Source organism: Desmodus rotundus, chromosome 4 (genome assembly GCF_022682495.2).
Source record: "Desmodus rotundus isolate HL8 chromosome 4, HLdesRot8A.1, whole genome shotgun sequence".
Lineage (NCBI taxonomy): Eukaryota > Metazoa > Chordata > Mammalia > Chiroptera > Phyllostomidae > Desmodus > Desmodus rotundus.
Window position 1 is genome coordinate 148,293,615 of NC_071390.1, and position 22,105 is coordinate 148,315,719.

The 22,105-nt window shown below is 40.6% G+C and overlaps 1 protein-coding gene across 10 annotated transcripts in view; it reads right to left on the reverse strand.

Annotated features, from left to right (window-relative positions):
* The window catches only part of ZNF438 (zinc finger protein 438), a 170,361-nt gene extending 148,463 nt beyond the window's left edge, over positions 1-21,898 (reverse strand). For all 10 annotated transcript variants that reach the window (XM_053923017.2, XM_053923024.2, XM_053923023.2 and 7 more), the window contains exon 1: positions 21,799-21,898. The gene's annotated coding sequence lies outside the window, so the exon portion shown is untranslated. The remainder of the gene's footprint in view (positions 1-21,798) is intronic.
* Positions 21,899-22,105: the final 207 nt, after the last annotated feature.

The following is a 22,105-nucleotide window of genomic DNA, read 5'->3' on the forward strand; positions in this document are numbered from 1 at the left end:
AATGTCTTGCTTCCAATATCTAGACAAGGCAAGTCTCCTCTCATTTGTTCCATCCACCCTGCCACAGGTGCATGTTCTCAGTGGGAGGGCCAGCTCTAAGGAAGACTGAGGGAGACCTAGCAGTACTTGGATGCCTTGCTTACTCCTCCAGTGGGGTCTCTCATTTTACTGCCCATTCTGGCCTGCATTTGTTCAAGTAACACCCCAAGTTTCTAACCTTTGGCTACTATCTTCTCACTCTGATCCACCAAAATCTGTTTCCTATAAGTTCTGAGAGAATACCTGATAAACAAATCACACTAAAATATTAATGAGGATGCAATGCATTCCTCTTCTCAGGGACATATGTATTTAAGGCTTAAGCGAAGATACTACTTACCATCTCTTCTGTTCCCACCCTGGTCCAAGCTACTACCACCTTTTCACCTGGATCACCATAGTAGTTTCCTAACTAGTCTCCCTGCTTTTTAACCTTCTAACTCATAGTCTACTCTCAACAAAGAGCTGACCCACATAAGATCCTATCATTTCTTAGCTCAAAACTCCCGAGTTCAATAATAATAAAAGCCAAGAATCTCCAATGGCCTACAAGGTCATAAATGATCTGAAATGAGGAAAGCTGAAGGCAGAGTATATCAGGGAGCAAAAACAAGAGTCCACTTCGGTCATGTTAAACTTGAGATGCTATGAGACATTCAAGTGGAGCTGCCATGAAAGCATTATCCTTAGATCCTCAGAAGGCAGCTTTAGGCTATATGAATGGTTCTCACTGGGGATAATTGTGCCCCCCAGCAGACATTCAGCAATTTGTGCAGACATTCTTGTGTGTCACACCTCGCAGAGAGGTGTTCTACCGGCATCTAGTGGGTAGGGGCCAGAGATGCTCCCGGACATCCTACAACACCCAAGGCGGCAACCCCACAACAATAGCAACAGAATCAGCCGCCTGAAACATCACTAGCACCGCAGCTGAGAACCCTGGGCTAGAGACATAAACATGGAAGACTTAACAAACAGACCATATTTAAAACCCAAAGAACAAAGGCGGGGGCGGGGGGAGACGAAACCTTGAGAAACTCCTCTTTCACAAGTCAGACAAAAGTGGAAGAACCAACATAGAATACTGAAAAGGGTAAGCTGGCATGGGCAAAGGAAAACCAGGAAAGGGTGGTGTGACAAAGGCCAAGGGAAGAGTGGTCCTGAAAGGAAGCAGTGCTCCGCTGTGGTCAACTGCATTCAGAGTTGCTAAGACATCAAACAGCAATGGCAGGGGGCAGGAGGTTTGAAAGAATGGAGGAAGTATGCTGTGGGGAGCAAGATAATAGAGGCACAGGGGAAGACTGTTGGGTAATTTTGAGGCTGCTGAGTATATCATTAAAGTGAAACCAACAGGCAGGTAGTTGAGCTCATCTAGTGCTGAGGCTTTGCCAGATAGCAGAGATAAAAAAGGTACAAAGGAATTGAGGGAATTTGCAGGAGAGTAATTTGAATTGGGCTAGGGAGGCTGGATCAGAAAGAACTCCTGACAGATAGAAACTAAGGGATAAAGAGAAATTGGGGAAGGAGGTTAATGAACTGAAAGACTTGGTAAGTCATAAACATTTTCCCAAATCAATAAATACACTTCTCCATCATGTTTTTAATTTCTGTGTAATAAAAAGCCTTATTTCTTGATATTATTAAGTAAATGTGATTTTACTTTAATATGAAAAAGGTATTTAGTATTTGAACACTGCTCACCCTTCTTCTTACTTTTCATGATCTGGATCAAAGGCATTCGTGGAAAAAAACCCAAACAAACAGATAAAAAGATGTTATCATGAAGGATAACAGGCCTGGGTTAAAACATCAGCTCTTTTCTTACTAATGTTATGACCTTAGAAAATTTACCTAACCCTTCTGAACCTAAATCTCTTAATCTAATTAACAGATCCCGGTAGGCAGAAGAATGCCCTCCTCCTCCACAAGGCTATCTGGGTCCCAATCCCTTAAGTCTGTTAATATGTCTTGTTACATATTATGTGGCAAAGGGGAATTAAGACTACGAGTAGAGTTAAGGTTGCTAATCAATTGACCTTAAAATAAAGAGAATATCCTAGACTATCCAGGAGGGCCCAAACTGATCACAGGAGTCCTCTAAGGGAAAAGAGGAACACAGAAGAATCGGAACCAGAGAAATGGCACGTGAGAAAGATTCACCCTGCCGCTGCTGGCGTTGACACGGAAGGTGGCCAGGAGCCAAGGAAATGTCGGCAGCCTGCAGAAGCTGGAAAACACAAGAAAACTGATCCCCCCTAAAACCTCCAGGAAGCAATACAGCCCTGCCAACACTCAGTAAGACCCATTTTGGGCTTCTGACCTCCAGAAGTGTAAGAATATAAATCTGTTGTTTTAAACCATGAAGTTCTTGTTAATTTGTTACAGGAGCAACAGGAAACTAATCACAGGTGAAACAAATCATCTTCATAAACCTGTGTAGATTAACCAACCTATAAAGTAACTAACAGAATGTCTCATTCATAAGAAGCATTTAAATAGCAGCTATTAATGTTATCAGTGTCAATACTAATAACAGCACCAAAACCAATAGACATCAACAGAATAAACATTGACACAGTTCTAGAACTTCCTTAATTCTGTGACATAAGATATCTTAACCTCTGCGGGACTCAGTTCTCTCACTTACAAACAAAATGAGGGGGCCTACAACAGACAACTTCTTAAGTTTCTTCCAACCCTAACATTTTATGATTCTAAAATCTAATTCCTTAATGACATTCTACATATTGCTAATTAAGTGATTCAGAAAATCCTATTAAATAAAAATAATAAGCCAAGTAGTTTTCATTTTATGTTTCAACATTTTCAATATTTTATATTGCTGAGTTAGAGCCTTATAAAGTTGAGTCATGGCATAAAAATCAGAGGCCTGCAAGCAAGGAAAAATAACTAAGTCATCCTGCTACTATTTAAAGGTGTTACAGTCAAACTACAATAATAATAGAATCTTCTCAAATTGCTCAAAGTGTATTCACACATATTACCTCATTTATTTTTTTAAGTTTTATTGAGATATAATTCACATATCATAAAATTCACCCTTTTAAAGTACACAATCCATTGGTTTTAGTATATTCAGAGTTCTTCAACTATCACCACAGTCTTAGGCCATTTTCATTATCCCCAAAAGAAACTCCCTACTCCATTAGCAGTCACTCCCCATCACCCCTCTCCTGGCCCATTAGTCCTTCTGCCCCTGTGGGTTGGCCTATTCTGGACATGTCATATGGATGGAATTATACAATAAATGGCGTGTTTTTGGTCTGGCTTCTCTCACTGAGCATAATGCTTTAAGAGTCACCCTCGTGCCAGCACGTGTCATCCAGCACTTCGCTCCTTTTTATCGCTGCATGATACTCCCCGGCAAGGCTGGGCTGCACTGGCTCATCCATTCATCAATTGATAACATCTGGGTTGCTTCTACTTTTTAACTGTTAGGAATAACGATGCTATGAACATTCATGTACAAGTGTTTGTATATATGTACATTTTTATTTCTTTTGGATATATACCTAAAGTGGAATGGCTGGGTAACATATGGTAACTTTATGTTTTAATCTTTTAAAGAACTGCCAAACTGTTTTCCAAAGCAGGGGCCCACTTTTACATTCACACCAGCAAGTACAAAGGTTCTAATTTCTCCACATCCTTGACAACACTTGTTATTATCTGTCTTTGATTATAGCCACCTATTGACTATAAGTACTACCTTTTGTGTTTTGATTTGCATACCTCTATGACTAATGATGATGAGCATCTTTTCATGTGCTTATTAGCCATTTGTAAGTCTTCTCTGGAGAAATGTCTACTCAGACCATTTTTTAATTGGGTGATTTGTCCTTTTTTATTAATGAGTTGTAACAATTTTTTCATAAATTCTGGAGACAAGTATATTATCAGATATATGACTTGCATGTATTTTCTCCCATTGTACGTATCTCATCTAATCACAGTGCAGCCATCTGCACCAGGCTGTGCTGCTATCCCCACCTCACAGACAGAACTGGCATGTCATGTGATGAAACGCACTTGACAACCGACAGACTCAAAAGAAAGCTTATAGCTGTGCTCCTGTTTTTATTAATCTAAAGGTCATATATTGATAGCAACATTGTGACAGAACACTCAGGAAGTCCCCTTCACTCAACCCTGATGCTGTCTATATTATTTCCACAGCCATATCAAAGATGATACATTTATTTACTCAAAAAATAGTTAAGTGTTTGTGGCCAGCTGTGTGCCACTCCTAGCTCAGGATGCATCAGTGAACATGACACCTGTCCTCATTAGTTTTAGAGTTTAGCAGAGTTGTGGAATATCCCTAACCCTAAATCACTTTATTAATAACAAACAGTCCAAACAAAGAAATGTTTTAGCATAATGTTAAAAGATTTACCCTCAACTCAGAAGAAACGTTACAGACTTTAATGCAAATGATAGTCTTTTTTTTTTTTTAATTCAAAGCACCAAACTTATTTTGTGATGCAGTGCAACCATGTTCTGAGTATTGGCTTCAGTATGCCAACACTTGGTTCTTATTAACCCTTTTCATAATGCAACAATGCTTACTTTAATATTTGTCAAAATGCAACTTTGACAAAAGGAAGATAACTCATGTTTACCCTTAATTGGAAAAATCTGGAGGTTCAGAGTCTATACCATGGCCCATTCTTACCCCATGCTGAAGAAAGATGTCATCATATCTCCATTAAACACCAAAACAAAAACACAGAATTACAAATCCGAGAACTTAAAAAGGTAGTTCTAACCTCTTCTATCAATGTATTCCTAATGCAAAGCCGAGGAACTAAATAATCCCCAGGAGACTGGAGCCCTAAGTGGCCCAGGCAAACTTTAAATTTCTTGGTCTTGTTTTTTTCCCCGTAAAGAGTTTACACAAATGTTACATTCTCAACTATAATACATCCAGTTTCTTATAAAGAACATCTGACATTCTTAATTGGGTCATTATAAAAATTTGTTGAGAAGGACAAATAGAATACATGGCTTATAATTGGAACTACATTAACTTTGACTGCAAATTTAGTAAATTAAGTAACAGACAGCAAGTAAAACTAACACTCAGAAAAGAGGCAGCATGCCTACCCCATGGTTCTGAGCGCCCTCGGCACCCTCCTTTGTCACTGGAGGGTGTGCATGCTGCCTCTAGCTGGCCAGGTGCCTCAGGATGAAGAAGGCACAGGCTGAGCAGGGGGAACATGACCGGAGGTGACCCCTGGGACAGGCAGTTGCAAGAAGGCGGCTCACAGCTCAATCCAGGGCTGCTCCACGCTGTGAACTGTGAAGCTAGGGGTTCTCTGCAGGTGTCTTGGGTTGCTTTGTGGGGTCCAGAACAGCTGTAAATGGGCAGAGCACTGCACTCCTGTCTTACAATTCCCTCACTTTCACCTGTCTTACCTACTGGGCTTTCATGTTAATTTTCTGAAGACTGTGCTCTGACTTCAGAGAAAAGGGGCTGAAAAGCTAAATCTAGAGGAAGTCTTGGCCAGGCAGACAACAATGTCCATCAGATCTGAAAGACAAGGTGAGGACAAATGGGAGAATGAATAATGAAGCTGGTGAGGAGCAGAGTCAAAAACAGGAAAGGGTGCGGTATAAGCCAAGGGTCGGGGTCAGGCCTTTATCCACAGAAAAGAATGCCTATTGTGGAGTGGGTGAGTCTACTTAAAGGAACAGCAATGGGATCCTTCACCCAGAAGCACTCAACTGCTTAAATCTTAAACTATCCCATGCTATTTTTGGGCCACAATCTCTTACGCTTCTCACTCTTTAGAATCCTGAAGTCCCGTTGCCAATCAATTTTCTACAAAATATCTGAACCACCAGAAAAGTAAGGCTCACTCCTCTGATTCAAACCTTCCAATGGCTTTCCCACAGCACTTGAAGAAAATCTAAATTTTTATGGTAGCCCTAATATAATCTCACCTCTCATTAATTACCACTCTCGTTCTCACTCATGCTCCCCAGTGCCCTGGCCGCTCCTGGAGCAGGCTCCTGGCCAGGCTCTGCCATGCTGTTTCCTTGCTCACATGCACTGCTGTGTCCTCACTGCATCCCAGACTCGGCTCAGAGGACACCTCTTCCAAGGGCCTCTTCCTGTTCAGAGTGTCTAAAACAGCAGATGCATCGCTCTCTCTTTACCCTTCCTCTTTTTAACATTTTCTTATAATCTGAAACCACACACACACCTATCTCTCTCTATATCTACATCTATATGTTGTCCACCTCCCCCCAGAAGCAAAACCAACCAGTGTAGGACTTTGTGTTGATCACTGTTTTGATCTAGGTAGCCACGTCAGCTACAACAGCACCCGGAACATAAATGCTCAGTATCTATTGAATGAATACATCATACTTGATCTTAAATATGTTTAGTCATTCAGTTTCTTCCCAAACTCCTCTGTACTTTTTTCCCTGACCCATCAACCATGCCCCAAGCTTCACTTCTTGTCTACTGTAACCTACAATGAGATCATCCAGCTTTTCCCATTCCCTTGCCTAAACTCTCAACTGCTTTGTCAGCTTCTCCTTTGCTTAAACCAATCTAAGGATTTACTTCTTCATCCCCAAATCCCACCCATCTAAAGATAATTGCTATAAAAGGCCCAACCATACCGACTAGGGACTCTGCAAACACAGGGTCTCCCATCTCAGCAGGCCCTTGCTCCCTGCTGTCCATCAATCTTTTAGGGGCCCCCGATCAGCTTTGTCTCGCATCCCACAGATGCAATTCCATACTTCCATTACTTTTTTCAAGCTTCCAACTCTCTACTCCACTCAGCAAATGACATCATCTCCACAGAAACAATGAAAAAGTTATTAGGTCAAATTCCCTTAGTTTCCTCCACCCCAATGACCAACAACAAAAAAACATACGCCCGCTCAAACCTTTTTCCTGGCTGTGTGAAGGAAGATGTCCCTCTGCACACCCACAGCTAGCCCTCAACTGGAGCTCCTGAACTCAAGCCCCCTGACCCCCTCCTTAGGAATCTGATGCCATCATTCATCCACCTTCCCTCCACATACTCAACTTCTCCTTTTCTTCTGGCTTTTCTCCCATGGCATGAATGCTTAAATCTCTCCTATCATAAAACAAATGAATGAACAACAAAACCAATACACTTCCCTAAACCTTGCACTATCCAATTTTCCCCTTTCTCTTCACAGCCAGGTTTCTTGAAAGAGTCTAAACTCTCATTTGTACCACTCTGCCCACCTCCCCAATTCATTAAGCAGCCCTCTGCAAGCTGAATTTTACCTGCAAACACAAAACTGCTCTCTCCAAAACACAGGTGACTTCTTAACTAAAATTCGCTCAGAATTTACTACACCCATCAATTTACTATTGACAACCCTAATTTTACAATCCTTCTCTCTTGGCTTCAATAACATTGTTTCTTGGTGGTGTACTTTTTGGACCTCTCTTCACAGGCTATTTGCTCTTGACTACGATCTGGGGAAAGCCTCGCTCTATGGTACAGAAGTTAAAAGCATGGGCACTGTCACAGTCAGCTTGGGCTGCCATAGCAAAGGACACCACTGGGTGACTTAAAGAAATTTGTCTTTTCACAATTCTGGAGGCTGGAAGCCCAAGAGCAGGAAGCCAGCCTGGTCTGGTCCTGGTGAGAGCCCTCGTCCCAGGATGCATGTGGGCAGCTGGGTTCTCCCCGTGCCATCACCCGGAAGAGGTCTCCGGTGTCCCTTTCTCTTCTGTACAATGAGGGACCCACACTTCCAGCCCCACTTAACCCCAATCGCCTCCTTAAAAGCCCTATCTCCAACGCAGTCATCAGAAGGGTAAGTCTTCAACATGAATTTGGCAGGGTGTAATTCAGTCCACAGGGGCCGACAATATTTTAAGAATGGTAAAACCGAATGTTATGTAACAATAACTGTGCAATTATGAGAACTCTGAAGTGACAAAGAAAATGGATATCACGTGAAAACACCAGGATACAAAGTTTTATATATATGTAAAAATATGCATATGAAATAAAAGGAATATATCTAATCATAATAGGAGTGATGTTCAAGTAAAAGTGCTTATTTCTGAACTCTTTGTTAGACAATTTAAAAAATAAATTTTCATACAAAGAATATGTAAATCAAAAGCTTCAAGCAAGAAAAAGAACAGAAACAAATCTTTCTCTTTGTTTCCTGCTTGTATCATTGCCATTCATATTAACTAGGGTAGAGGCTATTCTGCTGTAACAAAACCAAGAATATAGTGACTCATGCAGGTGAGAGTTTATTCCTCTTCATGTAATAGTCCAGGCCTAGACAACTGGTCCCAGGAACGTGGAGAACTCCCCTCAGTCCAGGAACAAAAGGTTCCTTCTTTCTTGTCCCACCGCTACCCGGGGCTCTGCCCTTGTCTGGATGATAGAAGCTGGCTCACCAACACCTCATTCATGCAGATAAATGGAAAAGAACACGACAAGCAGATTGTTAATACAAATATGGTTTAAAAGTTGCACACATCACTTCCTCTCCCATCCACTGGCCAAAACTTAGACATGTGGCCTCACCTGTCCACAAGGAGCCTAAGAAATAGTTTCTATGTAGGTAGGGGCTCTGAGCCTCGCTAAATATCAGAGGTGCCAGTGCATCCTTCCCATTCTGGAACAGTCATCTCCCTTCTAAAGGGATGACCCAAAAGCCCCATCCAGGTACTGAATTCGGCTCAAAGTCTACGATCTCTGGGTGATGCACAACCCTTCAACAGATACCAATTTAACTGCGACCCAGTTGAGTGACCTACAGGTAAGTAACCTTTGCTCTTCACCACGACCTTCACAGCCACTGTACAACGGAACGCAAATAGGATGAATACAACTAAGTCTTCCATTCTGAAAAGAATGGGGAATATATGTTCTTACCAATGATGACATCCTGCTAGACAGCAATGGCAAAGAATCCTGCTGAACCAGGGGAGCAAGTCCCTTGGTTAAACTTACTTCTGTTTTCTCAGGGGATCTCCTTGTCAATTTGTCTGCTGGAACCTGGCTGTGCCTCTGGAAGATTCTGTTTCCATTTTCCTTTCTGGTCCTATATGAAGTAGACATGGGAGAATATGTGCTCCAAAGAGGCAGCAAAATGCCGATACAAATTTGGGGGTCAAGGGTTGCTTTAGGAGACAACTTCAAACCACCACAGGCTCTTCAAGGAAAACTTGTAGCATCTTTGACAACATAATCCTCTCAAAAGTTCAACACGCTGTTTGCCCTCGGTCAGTACCACGTGAAGGGAACCACACTGAATATTCAGTCTGCTCACAGGTGTCAAGCTTGTCATGTCTCCTGTTTGCTGGCCTCTGTGGCAGGCCCATCTCTGCCTCGCAATTTGAAGTTAACTACCTTGAGGTCCGATTCACGATGGAAGGATTTACCATCACACCCCATTTACACAAGGGCATGCCATGTGACTTGAGATACTCCTTCCTACCTGAATGATTTCAGGCTCAACCACTTGATTTGCTTTGGCCAAGACAATACGAACAGAAGTAACACATGCCACTTCCAAACAACTGGTTCTGCCATATTTCTTTTTCCTTCTTCCACAAAATAGTAATATGTCCCTAAAAAGCCTGTTCTTTCAGCTTAGAGTAACCCAGCATGTGGAACAGAGGCAGAGACATGTCATGACTAAGAAATACACCTGTGTTGTTGTGGGGAACTGAGACTTTGTATTTGTAACTGGAGCTTTAATTGACTGGTTCAAGTGGGAAGGTAAATCCTTAATTTGATCTTTGCCTGGACTGACTTCCACTGTCTGGCCAAGAAAATCTAATGCAAGGTTCTGAGAACAAACCTTACCTCTTATTGTTTGGGATACAGAAGCAACTTTTCCCAACCCTGCAATACCCCACATTACTTTTCTTTCAGTCAATTCAGAGCATAGGCCATAATAGAGGGAATCTCCTTTACTAAAACTATATTCCCTTCCAATCCTAATTGTGAACTGCTAACTGCAAATCATTCCCTTATTTGCTACCCTCTTACAGTTCCTTGCTAAAGCAGCAAAGAGTAGCCAATTCCTTTTAGCAGTCATTCCAACCACTCCCCTGGAGGTACAAAGTAGATAGACACATCAGCTATCATCCAAATAATCAGAGGTGACAACTTCACCAAATGTGTTGCCACAGCACAGTCACCAGTTTTCTAGCCTACTGTTTGTTGACCAAGTATTCAACCTGCCCTGCGCCATGCATTTTAGCTTTGTATTAAGGTAACACCCCACTTCAGGTACAAATTTGGGCATTATATAGGGTATGGGGTAAGTTCTTATGATAAACTGATGTCAAATACAGTGGCTCAAACAAAAAAGTTTATCCTCTTTCTTGAAAAAGTGCAGAGATAGGCAGGAAGCTAGGGGCAAGGTCAATAGTAGGGGGAGGGGGAGGAGTAGTTGGTTCTGCTCCACAGTGTCATCCAGGAACCTAGGCTAATGAGAGATGGCTGTGCCATACTCATCACAGGACTTTTATCTGTGGTTTCAAGGCAGTTGTTATAGTTGTTGCTGCTCTCCAGTTAGCAAGAAGGGGCAGTGGGGTGGGAAGATGAATAGGACAAGCACCTTAACTTTAAAAAGATAAACTAGAAGTTGCACTTACCACTTTTGCTCACATCTGACTGGCCCAAACCTAATCACACAGCCATACCAACAGGCACGGGAAGTGGGAAAACAGTCTCCAAGTATATCTGGGGTAAGTCATGTACTGTACCCAGCTCGACTAGAGGGGTTCCGACACTAAAAGAAGGAAGAACGAGATACTGCACGAGGATCGGCAGTCTGGGCCATACCTCACCCAACTATTCTCAATAGTTATCAGGGAGGTTTTTTTAAAGCATACTTCAGCCTGTGGCACCCTCCATGCAAAACTTTCACTGGCTTCCTATTCAATTAGCACTAAAGCCAAAGTACTCACAAGGGTTTCCAATCCTCATGCAATCTGCTCCCCTAGTTACCTCTCACCTCATCACCTAGTACTCTTCCCAATAATAACACCAAATGAAGTAAAGATCTAAATATGAAAGGTAAAACTATGAAGTTAAAGAGAAAGTAGAATAATACATTTGTGACCCTGAGTGATGAAAGACCTCAAAAGTATAAACAACATGAGGAAATTATGATGGCATTGACTCCATCGAAATTAAGGGCTTGTTATTCAACAAAGACTGGAAGAAAATGTTTGCTATATTTAAAAAAGGGATTTAATATCTAGTGTATGCAAAACAGTGTAAAAATCCCCCAAAAAAGACAGGAAATGCAACTGAAAATTTAGAAGACAAAACAGACAATTCACAGATGGTAAAATTAAAGTTGTCAGATATCTAAGTACAGGATGTCCCCTTAAATTTTAATTAAAGATAAACAGTGAAAAACTTACAGTTTAAGTATGTTACTACTATTACAAGTATACTCTTTTACTAAAAATTTATTTGTTGTTTCTATAAAATTCAACAGTGTCCTGTATTTTTATTTGCTAAATCTGGCAACTATAGGTGAAATCCATATGGCTAACAAGAGAAGCCCAGCCTCACTAGTAATCAAAGATGCAAATTAAAACTATTAACTACTGCCTTGGTGGGGTAGCTCAGTTGATTAGAGCATCATCCTGATATACCATACACCAAGGTTGTGGGTTCGATCCCAATCAGGACACATAGAAGAATGAACCGATCAGTGCATAAATAAGTGAAACAACAGACAATCTCTCTCTCTGAAATCAATAAATTTATGAAAATTTAAAAAAACCTATGGTATACCATTGTCTTTGCTAATATATGGTATACCACTAGGAATTAAGGCTTTTATGGAAGAGCACAAAAATCCTTGTTTTTTCCACTTTACTACAAAAGATCACCAACCTAAGATTCTTTTTCAAACAGCTCACTAGGCAATAAAAGCCCAACTATTCACTGCATATGTACAGAGAAAGACACATTTAAAATCATTTTTTCGTACTGTAGACAGACAGAACAGACGTGATCTCAGTAACCACATTCAGGCATCAAAGATCCCAGTAACTTTTTCCTAGAAAATTTAAATACCTATTTAAGTATAAATTTATAAAATTTAGATCTTGAGGATAAAAAACATTTGAGTATTGTTTAATAGTTAAACAAGAGCTTCTTAATAAACAGTATCATTATATTAATTTTAATACTGGGTTCAGAGTAACCTCTTAAGGTTAGCTATCATAGCAGGTCAGATACTTGGAATGCAAACAGAAACAAGAATCGGGTTTCACATTTTCAAAGAGCTTTTACATAAAAGCGCTTCATCTAAATAACTAATAGAGCTTTATCACTGGATAGTACCTATCTGGAAGGCAGAGAGGTTAAGACACAATAGCTGTACATTAAGGAAGGAAGTAGGGACTGCATATAAACAGGACAGCACCCATTCTTCTAAAAATATCAGCTTATTTCAAATGTAAATACAGTCAGTGTGTATTGTATTTTAAACGATATCTCAATACAAAAAATAAAGTATACCAAAAACTTATTTTGCCCTCTCTAACTCCAAAGATAAAGAATGCCCTCTGAACTTATTAACATCTCCATAGGAATATATTACTGCCAGACATTAATTTAGAAAAATACCGACTTTTTGTTATAGTTCTGGTAAATAGTCATAAACAGCTCTTTATTTTATTGTGAAGAATAAAGTATTCTAAAATAAATATTAAACCAAAATACTTTGTATAATGGTACTACAATGTAACAACTGTGTTAAAATGATTCACAGACACGAAAGTGACTCAGCCTACCTTATACAAAAGACATGCAATATAATCATTAAACTTTCTAAAATGTTGATAACAACAACTGCTAGCTAACTTTCAAAAAGTAACCACTTCTAGATGTTTCTCTAACAGCAAAAAACCCCAAACTTTTAGATCAGTAATTCAGCATCCATCAAAACTAATCTTGGCAGGCACGTGATATGACACTCTCACAGGAGAGAAAAATAGATATAAAAGTAACACAGCTTTCACCATAACATTTAACACATTAAATTTCCATAAATAATGCTATTAGCTTTTTAACTATGTATAAAAATGATGCTTGATACAACCTGGGTCCCACATTATATAATCCTGAGACTGACAGACAACAAATGACATTCATTTCACTTACTCATTTTTTTTATTTCATAAGAAAAGCAAAATCAAATGTCTTATATTAGCACAATTGCCAACATAAATGTTTGACATTAATGTGGAAAAGAAAAAGGACCTCCAACTTCAATAAAGGAAAAGACTATTCTTGGGCTCTTGTCCCAAGCTGGGAACAAGTAATCAAAGAACTGATTTTAAATATGCCCCAATCAATCAACCTTTAAGTTCTACTCAACCTTTCCACTTAAGCACGCAGCTAAGAAAGTCAGCCAGTTAGGAACGGTCCCCCTTCAGTACCGTTGCTCCTCAAAGCCGGCCAGTTCCTTCCAAGTTGAAAATTGGCCAATCTGTAAATTGTCTCACTTTTGAAAAAAAGCCAGTCCTAACTTTCAGAACCCTAAGTGCATCTCGGCCTATTTGGGGGCAATATTTTGCGAGTAAAGTTCTCCTTGTTGAACAAGTATAAAATTCAGCTTTGTTTCAGCTCTGCTTGAGTAGTGGACTCTTCCCTCAGTAACACAATAAATATTATGGTTACTTGGGTCTTAGCATGTTTCTTCATGGAGGTGTAAACCAAAATATCTAAAACGGACAACGAATAGCAATTTTGGGGTCCTAGAATGTAGTCCAGATGTCGCTGGGGAAGTCTGACTTACCCATGTCCACAACACAGATGAGCTTTAGACATGTGAACTTTGGCGCTTGCCTTAGAAGTATGTCCTGGAACTTGCCCCACCTGGTTTCCATGTCAATCGAGAACCATGTCAACTTACCTGAGAGTTTCATTACCTGGATCTCACCAATCTCTTTGAACTAGTCATCATGCCATGGTAGGTAGCCATGTAGTTAGGTAGTTTTTGCCTTTATAAACCTGCCTTTTTTGTTCTCTCCAGAACTCAATTGGAGTTGTTATTTGAATTTGTATCTCTTGGATTATAGTACTACACTCAAATAAAGGCTTTATATTACAACCTAGGTATTTTTGGCTCACAGATGTAAAAAAAAAATTGTTACAATAACTCAGTTTTATAGAACATTCGGAATCTTCACCTTTTAAGTCTGATTACAATCCTTCTTGCCCAATCACCAATGCACTAACAAAGGGTCTCTTTCCTTCCCCTCTCAATCCCAGACCCACAATTTCATGCTATCAATGGTCCAAATCCAGGCAACGGATGTATTATATGAAGCACTAAAATTTCCAACTACATCAAGAATGGAATATCATCAAACGTCTTTGAACAAAATAATGATGAATCAAATATTTAAGCAGGTATTCCTTTTGGCTTAATGAAAATGACAGTGTGGCTTAGTTCTATAACATCTGATAATCTACATTCTAAATCCTATCTTTGAAATTGATTTACTTCTAAAAACTGATAGTTTCTTTCTAATTTTCCAATGTAGAAAGTAAAGTGACAATTACCAACTCCTACCACCTCACAAAAATGACGTACTCACTTACAGGAAGATGAATTCTAACTGTTTCAGAAAAGAAAAGAAAAACCAACCATTATGTTATGATTTCATTTGTTCTTCAAGCCAAGTCAGTCTGAGGTTTACATCAGCATGGATAAAAACTAAGAGAAGCAGCCTCAAAATTGACATGAAAGATGGCTAAGAGAGTAATAGGATTCAAATTACAAACGGGAGTCCCACCCAAATATAAATCCCTCTATCAGACTGGCAAAGTGAATCATGCTGGGGGGGAGGGGGCGGTGCCCCACCTAAGTATGTATGCTCAAATACAGCCAACAGCCAGCTTTGGACTGCTGTTGGACTTGGTGTTCTCAAAAAATAAACTTGAAATAGCAAGTAGTATTACCCTATACCTTATCAAAACTCAGTGAAGTTGCTACTCAAGTCTAATCATGGTGGTATTACAGAAAGTGAATTATCAATTGACTCAAGTGACAACATGACGTAGGTGTGAAGGGAAACTGGTGTCTCCCCAAAATATGTCATTCTGACATTGGTTATGAGAATTAAGGGAACTTAAAAAGCAGGTGCGAGGATACTCTGACTCTCCTTTTTTCTCCCTGAAGCAAGAGGCAAAGAGGCAAAGCTCCCAAGTCAAATGTACCCTCCCTGTACCAGGAGGAAGGAAGACAGTATCACCCTACACTGGGGATCGAAGAGAGAAATTTGTACAAACAAACCTTGTTAAACTAACCCTTATCCTCCTAGTCACTTCACCATATTCTACCTGTAGCCCAAACCCCTCTGTGTTTTCAATTTTCACAAATTTGCTGTTTCTTTGTCTAAAATGTATAAAAGCTTCCTGCTCTGATCACTTTTTCGGGACTTCATTCTCTTGTGAAGGCTACTACATACATGTAAAAGTTCAACAAAATGTGTGTTTTTCTCCTGTTAATCTGTCTTATATCAGTTTAATTCTGAGGCCCAGCTAGTGACCCAAAGAAGGTAGAAGAGAAGTTTCCCCTACCTACAGAGTCAAGAGACCTACTTAGTTAGGTTAGGCAGATTGGGTGAATTTATCCAGAAACTGTCAAATTTATTCATTAGAGAAGACTGCCTGGAGAAGTAGCACAGGCTTAGAGAAAACAGTCAAAACTACGTTATGAGCTGGGTGACCCTGAGTAAGTTACCTAATATCTCTGAACCAGTTTCCTCATCAATAAAATAGGAATAATAAGCCATTTCACAGGACTGTCAGGAAGACTAAGTACGGTAGTAGTACCTGGTAGCTTCAAAAATGCTCTAAGCATCAAGACCTCTGAGTCCTAGATTTGTTTTTGTCACTAACTTACTGGAATACATATGGCAAGTCATTTGATCTAAGTTCGTTTCCTCATCTGTCAAATAATGAGGATAATACACACCCCTACACATTTCATGGGGTGTATGACACTCACATATGAAGATTAATGTGAAAAGTATTTTTAAAATATATAAACCATGTAACTACAAAGTAATTCAATATGTACAAAAATGCAGGAGATTCAGACTAACAAACCTGTTACAACCCAGGATTATATAATGTCCAAATTAAATTAATTTTACTAGGAAAAAAATTTCACAGTCAAAAACAAACCAAGAACTAGACACACTGGTAACCAACAATATTCAAGGCTGTTACCTACAAAACTTATTTTTCATGCAATAAATGAACCAAATTAGCTCAACTCTCCAACAAACTAAAAACAGTTCAACACAATCTTTTGTTCGAGTCAGTGTTTGCTACTTAAAACCACCACCTCAATCTCTAAAGGGGGGAAGACAGGGGAAGGGAGAGGACGGGAGGGAGTTATATATTGCAGGGTTTCTCACCACCAGCAGTATAACATTTTGAATTAGATAATTTTTTGCTGTTGGGGTTGTCCTGTGCATTGAAGGATTATTTGGGAGCATCCCTGGCCCCCACCAACTAGAGGCCAGGAGCAGTGCCGCCCGCCCCCCCCCCCCCACACACAGTTGTGACAATCAAAATTGTGGCCAAATGTCCCCAGGGTGAGTCAGGGGAGGGGACAAATCATCCCCAGTTGAGATCCATTGAGTCTCTCCCGGTACTATATTCCAATATTTATCTCACATTTACCTCTCTATAGCTTGGTGACTTAGAATGTGCCTTGAAACCAGCAGGTTCGCAATATAAAAACCAATAAAAGAATGCTGCCTGTAGAATAGTAACATCTTAAGAATTAAAGATATAGTAGGGAGTTATGGCTAAATTATCCCCTCCATCAACATGCTGTTTTTGCTTAATTCTCCCTAAGAATTTTCTTCTTGGGTATTCTTTTGGGGAAACAACTTCGTTAACATGTCACTAAAGCTTAGTCTCCACCTGTGTGGTCAAAAGAAAATCAAGTCTCAAAATTTTAAATTCTAAGCAGTCAAATATGGAATGAATAAAAATTAAGTGCTACTTATCTATTTAAATTAGTTAAATACATTTAAAAATGTTAAGGAAAAATACACAAACTGGTATTCATCTATTACTGCCAATATATGATATATATGTATATATGTGAGTTGGAGGTAATACACAAAAATAAAAGAAACCACAAGAAATGGAATTTCAAAAATTATATTTAGTGTCACTACATACCATCATTGGGCCAGACACATGGTTTTCTACAAGAAATAATTTCCATATATTACATTTGTACTCTTAACATAAGGTAGTAGTTTTTAAACTTGTTTATGTAATATAAACTTTAAAAGGAACTTGGATTTTACAAGGTATCTTTCATATTGCATGTGACTCTATATTTCATGTGGGTCCGTGTTAGAAAGAATGGCTTCTGTCATCTTCGACCAGGAGGACTTCCCATCACGCCTGCTCTGCTGGGAGCTGACACAATGAAGTCACCACCAATCTGCCCTCGCTGAGCCTGAACTTACAGAGTGACCAAGCCTGAGCAACCAACAGGCCGTGTAAGACGGAATTCTACTCTATACCATATCTAACGTTCTTAAGGAAGCTAACTGCAATTGTGACATAAAGAAAGACTAATCATTTCAACTCCATTCACTTTAGGGAAGCTACAGCAGTATATTTAAAATTCTGTGAACTGCAAAATGAGATGGCACATCATCTGTGCATGTGTTTGTGGAAGGTTCCTGTTTGGAGTTATTGGTGGATTTGGTTATCAGATCAACTGTCTCACTGAAAGCTAAAAAAGCTAAACAAAACATAATTTTGTATATTGTAAGAAGAAAAACTCTAAATTTAACCATGAAATCTATTATAGTGTAATTTTATATCATCTTTTAATGGCTGGAATTTGAAATATTCGTGTCAGGAAGCAATGAAATTGTGATAAATGAATCGAGGTATAGTATGCCCTGAAAGAGATATACAGAAATAAGATACTTATTGTTCTGTGTATTGTTCTAGTTTCTACGATCTACAATGTTCCGCCTGTAAATTCCACCTGACATATAGCACCTGATCCCCTTTCTATGACAAAAAATATATCGGAGTGTTAAAGAGATGATCAGCAGAGAAACTCAAACTTATTTCATTATGTGGAACTTAGGCATGAAAGACTTAAACTGGTGGAAACCTGCCTAAATACTTCCCACAGCCCCTCCATCACCCTCTATTATCCAAGCTACAGCTCTTCAGGCCAACTCCCTTATTTCAATAGTGAGCCCTGTCAACAACTGAGGTAACAGAACTGGAAAAACTCATCACTCCCCAATGATATTCAGATACCTGAATATGTTTCATTTGGTAAAAATTGTATCACTGCCCAATAAAACTAATGTAAATATAGTAAAAACATGCACGATTTTTGAGGAATTCTTTTGTTGAAAAGGACTGGGGAAGCCTCAAATTTATCCTGCAATTGCTTAGGCATTCTTTTGCCTCTTTGACCCCTTCATGCCCTGTTCCTTAAGTACATGGGGTGGAGGGGGCTGCAGAATGAACTAATCAGCATGCATGTATGCAGTCAGCCTGCTCCGGTTTTATTCCCTCGGGCCTTTCCTCCTACTCAGCTCCTCCAGGAAGAATACTGTTTTATTCATCTCTGAACTCCCAAAACCTAACCAAATGCCCTGCATATACAGTCATTCCTAACATCTGCTACCTGGCAGGCACTAGATTAGGGACTAGTGGTAGAGAAGTAACAGAGGTACAGACCTCACCCTTGTGGAATCTCATGGAAGGGAGACATTGAATATTGGCTGCAGGAACAGACGCAAGTAATGAAAGACCAGTTAGCACAGCCTCACTGCCAACCAAAGCTTAGAAGAGGAACAAACAGTCTTCCTCTTCAGAAATATAAATGTGTGTCTCTAGCCCTGACCATTCCCAAGTTCTATATTCATATATCCAACTACCTACTCAACATGTCAACGTGGAGGTGGTTACAGGGATTAACTGCATGGACTCTGAAGCCAGACTGCTTGGGTTTGAATCCCAGCTCCATCACTCACAAGCTGGGCGACCTTAGGCAAATCATTTTTAACCTCTCTGTGCCTGCTTTCTCGTTTGTAAAATGGAGAGCATAATGATTCATTCATACTACATACAACTGTTATAAGGATTAAATAAATTTATATGTAAAAGTGCTTAAAACCCTGCCTACTACATCGACGTAAGGGTATGCTTACATCATGCTTACTACTATTAGTAGTAGCACCAATACTAGTATAACGAATCTGAAATTTGTCCAAAACAGAATTCATGATTTTCTTCTCAAATCCCTTTCGCCCTTCTCAGAAAATAGCACCACTACCTGCCAGTTGTTCCAGCCTAAAACCTAAGAATTTTAAGTTTCAGATAAACCCACGTTGGTAAGTCCACACCAGCAGCTCTATATTCAAAAGTGTATCATGAATTTGACTACTTCCTACCATCTCTACAACTACCTCCCCTAGCCCAAGATACCACCAAGTACAGCAATAAATTCCTATCTCCCCATCTTCAATACTCCCCGCTCCACGACCCTACGGTTAATTCTCCATCCAGTAACACGGACATGAGATGTCATTCCCTTGACACAAACCTACCGATGGTTTCCACCACACCTAGGATAGGTGATGCCTGGCCCCCCAGCGTCATCTGCCACTAGTTTCCTCCTTCCTTGCCATGTTCTCCACACTGCTACCTTGCTGTGCCTTCGCACCTCAGGCTTGTTTCCACCTCAGAGCACCACTCCATCGTTGGGCCAACTGCGAGGCAGGACAGCATGGCTATTTGGAGCGTGGACTCTGAGGTCAGATTGCCCAAATTCAAACACTGTTGGTATGACATTTTAGTTGTGCAACTTTGAGCAAACTTTTAATTTTCCTGTGTCATTTCCTCATCTATAAAAATGGGATTGAGTACTTCCTTCATAAGGTGGTTGTAAGAATTTAGTGTTTAGAAGAGTGCCTCACATACAAGATTTATGTAAGTGCTTACTGCTATTCTTATTCCTCCCTGAAATGTTCCACCTCCAGCTCTTCCTGCAATTCAATCGACTCACCTTCTCCCCTCCTTTGAAGGGCCTTTCCTGATAGGCCCTGTCTAAAAATAACCAGCCCTGTTCTCCTACTGTCTGCTGTTTTTTTTATCTTTCTTTGCATCACTGGATGTATCACTGTGTGAAGTGATGCTACATACTTATACTTTGTTGCTTGTTTCCCCACTGGAACCCGCCAGCTCCACTAGGTTGGAGATTTGGTCTTGTTTGCTGCTCTAGTTCTAGTTCTGACTCAGAACCTGACTTTGAATGCACACATCTCTTATTTCTCTGATCCAGGATAGGGGACCAATGCAAATTTCTTAATCGCGGTATCATACTTAGCCTTTCATTTTCACACTCATGATCTCATTCTTGAAAAAGCAACAGCAGATATACCATTACCTCCCATTTTAGAGAGAAAAAGAAAATTTTAAATTTGGGTTGACTTGTCTTTGGACACAGAGGTAGCAACTGATAGAACAAATATTAGGACTGCTGCTTTCTAAGCCTCCTCAAACTCAAATGGAAGGATATTACACCCTTGAACTAAATTTATAGAAATGTAATCTTTCTATTTCCTGAGATGTGTACAACATTCTTCCCTTCCAAGTTCCTGACAAATACTTGTCCTTGAATTTGAAAAGTATTAAAGTACAAACTCATCAATAATGTATTAACCCTTGGCAAGCCAAATAATTCAAGCAGTCATATATGATGATTGTATATTCCAAGTTTACACAGCAAAATTCCTAAAACTCACAGTGTATCTGTATTGAGTATAATGTACTAGTTTCAACATTCTAAAAGCTTTCTCTGCAAAACCCAGACATACGGAAATTGCCAAAATAGTTATGATAACTGTGCCAGTTATTTCTTGATCCCTGTTCCACAAAGTAAAATGACATGGCTTCAGAAAGCCCATCAGGCTCAATTGTTGTATGTAATCAGATTAGGGTGGGGGGCAAGGTGAGGAGGCAAAATTGTGAAAAAGGTCACTAGTTACAAGACCTCTGTCAAATCATTGGCCATCACATTCTCAGAATAACCGACTGTCTTTATAAGCTTTCTTCCAGCAAGTTTACATGTTTGTATTACCTCACTTGCTCTCGCAATTCCCATTCCTGTGAAAATAACAAATACGGAGGCCAGAGGCTACTTTTCTGCCATTTTACACAAAAAGGAAACTAAGGCAGCAAATGGTTATCTTTATAACTTGTCTTTAGCGATTTGGTAACTTGTGGGATGTCAAAAGAAGCCTGGATATAGAATATCTGAAGGAAACTTCTAGCCCAGACTTCACATGTCAAACTTCTGGGCTGAAGGGAATCCAAGTCCCTTCATCCATAAGGAAAAAAGAAGACTCTCATTTAGACCTTCCCCCTTCCTGGACCTGGTTCTCAGGCTCCTAAAGCCCTACAGGCCCTAGAGGAAGAGGTGGGGGCCCCGCCCAGCGGGGTGCGGCCTCGCCTCCCCGCACTCAAGGCTCTCCGGGCCCTCCCACCCCAGTGGGCGCATTCCCGCTCTGGGCGGGCACCTGTCCCTTAACCAGGTTCACGGCTCCCCCGGTAGCACCAGGATCTAACAACCCACAGCCTCTACCAACACGGGGAAGACGAGCAGCCGGACGAACCCCGCAGGCCCGGGTAGCTGCAGGAATCCTCCGAAACTTACAGTTTTCCTACAGCGTGCGCGTCACGACGAGGTGACGTCACGGGACCCGGCGTTCGGGAAGGTCAACCCTAGGGTCGCGGGGCCGCTCGGCCCCCACGGCTCCGCCCCCCGCGCGCCGGCGGGAGACACACCCCTTTTCCCAGGGCCCGCCCCCGTCTTGGGGCGCAGGCGCACACCACCTGCGCGGCCGCCTGCTGGTGGGGTTCGCGAGTCCTGACGTCTAGGGTGGGGGCTGCTCCGGAAAGCTTAGCTCAAAGCTCGTGACCCAGGTCTGCGACTATCAGTAGAAGAGGTGAAGACCCCGGGG